Source organism: Rhineura floridana, chromosome 7 (genome assembly GCF_030035675.1).
Source record: "Rhineura floridana isolate rRhiFlo1 chromosome 7, rRhiFlo1.hap2, whole genome shotgun sequence".
NCBI classification, from domain to species: domain Eukaryota; kingdom Metazoa; phylum Chordata; class Lepidosauria; order Squamata; family Rhineuridae; genus Rhineura; species Rhineura floridana.
Genome location: NC_084486.1, coordinates 106,908,163 through 106,912,947, shown reverse-complemented (window position 1 = coordinate 106,912,947; position 4,785 = coordinate 106,908,163). Strand labels below are relative to the sequence as shown.

The 4,785-nt window shown below is 40.0% G+C and overlaps 1 long non-coding RNA gene across 1 annotated transcript; it reads right to left on the bottom strand.

The window, feature by feature from the left end:
* Nucleotides 1–305: 305 nt before the first annotated feature.
* On the bottom strand, nt 306–4,575 carry LOC133388487 (uncharacterized). Its single transcript, XR_009763828.1, has 3 exons — nt 4,508–4,575; nt 3,723–3,824; nt 306–1,499 (listed from the first exon to the last, which is right to left on the bottom strand). It is a non-coding gene; the product is annotated as an uncharacterized LOC133388487 (long non-coding RNA).
* Nucleotides 4,576–4,785: the final 210 nt, after the last annotated feature.

Genomic DNA, 4,785 nt, shown 5'->3' with positions numbered 1-4,785 from the left:
ATACACAGTAACACAAAAACTTGGTTTACATGCATATTCTATGCACATTTACCTGAAATACATAATTCCCCCTTTCTATTGTTAGGTAAAAAAACAGGACATACACACCTAGGAATTTATGAACATAAACCACATTTGCATGTTCTGGCAGATGAATGGAGGTGCATAAGCCATGACTATGGTGAGATTTTCTTTTTCAAATGCAGTTTGTTTTACAAATAAACAAAAAGAAAGAAAAATAATTCCAAAATATAAAAGAGGCTACATATGATTTATAGACAAATTAAATACAGGAAATAGACCGACCAATAAAAATGAGGCTGCATAAAATCAAATTCATTTTCAGGATAAGAAACAACATTATTCCACTTCACGCAAAAAGCATGAGCTTTAGCCAATCCCTGAAGATAGCCAAATTTGAGTTTTACATAGGCTGCTGCCTATTCTCAAATATACCGTGTATATTTGAGAGGTTTCTGTGTTACACAAGTATTTGATGCACAGCTCTGTCTAAAGAGATTATTGGATCGTGATGTAATAAATGTTGGAGAAAATCCAGAAAGATAGAATGCAAACATGCTATATCAGAGAAAGGGGGATTGGTTGGTTTCCAATTTCCTGAAAAACAAGATTCTAAAAACTCCAAAGCAACAGGTGCATCACACATGTGTATTGCAACCTCCTCCAAAAAGCTAACTGACTAAATAACAGAGAGACAGTGTTAGTATAAGATGCCATAGTATAGCCATTTCAAAGTAACTTCTTTGATCTTTGCTGAAATTCTGCTAGCTTTCAGTTTGTTCCATATTGCAGACCAGCCAACCATAACTATTGTCTTCCTGCCAGCATCTGCCAATCAAGCCACTTTCAGGCCATCCATGTCATTGCAAGACACACCACCATTAGATTTATAGGAGCTGGACAGTATTAAGAAATTCAAATTATCTTATGTAGTCGCATCTTCTTGGCATTAACAATATTCAGCTGTAGGTAATCAGTGGCAAGGATTTTTTTTAAGTCTGCATATAACATAAAAAGCTGATTAGTTCAATTTTCCATTCTTTCTAAATCAGAATTGGCTGAGGTAATGGGTGCATTTCCATCAAGTAGAGATGGAGACTGCTTCCTTTACTCCATTAAATATTCCCAACAGCCATGACATTGGCCTTACATTTTTATCCACAAAAAGAGCAGAACTCGTCACCGACTGTATAATTTTCTAAAAGCACTAACTAGGGGGTGACTTGGTGAACAGGAGTTCACTGCAGAATTTTATCCTGTACCTTTTGTTGTTTCTGCCATGCCGCTTCTCTCTGTTTTAATTGTGAAACAACCTTAATACTCAACATACATTCAGTAATGTCGAAGCTGAACTTTTGAACTCGCCATGTTTAAAGCTGGCTTGCAATTAGGCAAAATGAGATTTCATCTTCTGTGTGGCTGTCCAACTGCTTTCCATTCACGGTGTATGAAACAGCTTGACTGTTTAAATCCAGCTCCTAAAAGACAAATGACCATTAAAAAAATAAACAAAATACTCCAGCTGAAAATGAAATGAAAATGAAATCATAGAAGCCATCATAGGTCAGCCTGTCTTTATGGAAAATCGGTCCCTCTCGAGACCTTGAATCAGTAGCATTTCAGCAGAACCTGACTGTGTCGAGATTATATTGTAGAATATATTCATTTATTTAGAAGCCTACTTAATGCAGATGCTGACATCTTGGATGCTGCTTGAATAGCTGTTTCCTGCTTGAATAAGCTGTATGATAATATGGATTTTATCTCTCACCTTTCTCATAAGCAGAAAACATAAATGATAGTTTAAGGCTTATTAGCTGGATAACTTCTACGCCGCAGCATTAGCTTACATGGGAATTATTTGATAATGTTGGCAGTTAGTTGATGTGTAAATACAAGCACAGGGTTTCACACTGTATGGGACCTCTTGTGGAATCATCCCAGTGTCAATACTATCCAATTTCAACCTGTTTTTAATTATCCTTAAGTTTAGTAAGAGCAGAAATTAAAAAAACAACTAAATACATGGATTGTACCCAACAGCTGCTTATGGAAGGCTCTGTGATCTAGCAGAGTCTACCATGAACAGAAGGGAAGAGGTTATTTTTGATGATCCCCTTGCTTCTGCATATGCCTTCACTCCCGAAAACTATTCCAGAGATTTTGGTGTCCCCTCTGGAAAAGCATTAGAAGTGGCATGGGAGGGGGAGGGAGAAAAAGGGAATGTGCAACAATTGTCTGCTTTTCCCTTTCATTCATGGAAGCCTCTGCTATAGGGAAAAGCCTACTGAGAGGGTCACAGCTGGATACAACTCTCTGGTCACATTCACACCAGTCATTTAAAGCACTCTTATACCACTTTAACAGTTATTGTTTTCCCCAAAGAATCCTGGGATCTGTACTGTGTTAAGGCAGAGATACGATTTTCAGCACCCTTAACAAACTACAGTTCCCAGCATTCTTTGGGAGAAGCAATGACTGTTAAAGTGGTATAACAGTGGCATGAGTGTATTTAAATGTATAATGTGGAGGTGGTCTCTGTCTTTAAGTAGTTATATGCTTTAATATAGGGATGGGAAGCCTCTGTCCTCCAGGTGACACTGGAGGACTGCCACCAGTCAGAGCTGACAAGATTGGGCTAGATGATAAACCTGAATCACTGGAAGTCAGCTCCATATGTACACCAATATATTTATCAATTCAAAATAAAAGACTGTCAGCGGCGTGATTGCAGGGATTCAGAAAGTAGTTCATTTAGGTTTTAGTCAAACAAGTAATACATGGTGCTAAAGATCTGGGAGAGAGCCAGTGTGGTGTAGTGGATAAGGTGTTGGACTGGGACCTGGGAGACCAGGGTTTGAATTCCTACACAGCCATGAAGTTCACTGGGTGACCGTGGGCCAGTCACTGCCTCTCAGCCTCAGAGGAAGGCAATGGTAAACCACCTCTGAATACCTCTTACCATGACAACCCTATTCATAGAGTCACCATAAGCCGGGATCAACTTGAAGGCAGTCCATTTCCATTTCAAAGATTTTGGGAATCTGTTTCGTAATTGAAGAGGGTGTAGGGTTGCCAGGTCCATGGCCTGAGACTGATCCTGTATCTTTAGGAGAAGAGAAAGTCAGCCAAGTGCAGGTGTTCTTGCAACTCTGTAATGGGAAAAACCACAAGATGGGATTCTCCCTTCCCCCTGCACAACTTTTAAAGATACAGAAGATCTCTTGGAGGCCGGGCCTGGCAACCAAGAGGTCTTCTGTATCTTTAAAAGTTGTGCAGTGGGAAGGGAGAATTCCACCTTGTGGTTTTTCCCATTACAGAGTTGCAAGAACACCTGCACTTGGCTGACTTTCTCTTCTCCTAAAGATACAGGATCAGTCTCAGGCCATGAACCTGGCAACCCTAGTGGAGAGAGAGAGAGAGAATTCCTATTTCACTGGGAACCGCTGACTTCCCATGGGGATTTATCTAGGCTCTTTGGAAACTTTACTAACTGTACTGCCTAATATTTTGATAACGCTTTCCAATAAGACAGAGGGGAAAGAGCACTGTAAGTGCTGACTCAGGACTGTTTGAGCCCCATTTCCCTTTAATACTCACTTAGTACAATTAGGGGTCTATTCTGCCTGCACTTATGCTTTACTCATCTCAAATTCTCACATAATTAGAAAGAAAAATAGAGCTGTGGGACTATCTCTTACCTACATTATGCAAAGACATTTTCTCCTTTTAGTAATTAAGTGCATCATTTAAAGACAACAGAAAGTGTTCTGAGCAAGTTCCATTTGAATGAACTGAAATTCCTGGAAAGACATGGGTGCAGAAATTCAATAACCATAAACTAAAACCAAGTAGCTCAACAATAACAAAATGAATAACCTATTCATCTGAATAATGGTTACCCTTCTCCAAAGAACAGTTGGACATATTGTTTTAGCAGATCTTTCCATAAGGTGGAAAAAGATGGAGTCAAATTCTAATTCCATAGTTTTTCAGAATTATTGCTCTCTCAGGCTCCTTCTGGGAGGAAGGGCAGCATATAAATTTAATAAATAAATAAATATTATTAATATTATTATTTAGATGTGTTAGTCACTTGTTACCTGAAGGTCTCAAAATAAATATATTATACCATAAAACAGAACAAAAAAAAATCCCAACCCCCATAACAGCTAGAGGAAGCCTTGGCAGCACACTAATAAACAATATCATTTTAGGGTTTGGTCCCGGCTCAACTGAGCTATGCAGGCACAAGTCCCTCGTTCCAGCCCAGCTGGCAAAACCCCACCCCTCCCGGTTCAACCAAGACTGCCATAAATTAAGCCAGAGTAAGTCTCAAAAAGGGGCATTCCGGGGGTGGGATGGCGTGGAACCAAGGGGAAGGGGATTTACACCATATCCTACATCCATTCAGCTTGGTCATGTGATCTCCAGTCCCAGTGTATGTTAAATGGGGAAAAGGGTGGTCTAAATAAACACACTATACCTATTTTTTGCTGCTTATATTTTCTTTCCACTGCGCTCTGCCGGCTGAACCAGCACTCTCCCCTCCCAAGCGCTCCTGAATGGAGCTAGGATCTGGCATACTTTAAGCCACTGTAACTTCAGCTGACTTAAATTATGCCAATTTCCTTGATGTAAGCTTGCTCTGCCTGTCTATCTAAGCTGGAGGAAGGGGATTAGTTTTCTTTACCTGGCACCAAAAAGATGTCAATGAAGATGCCAGGCAGATCTTGCTGGGGAGCGCATTCCACAGACTGGGAG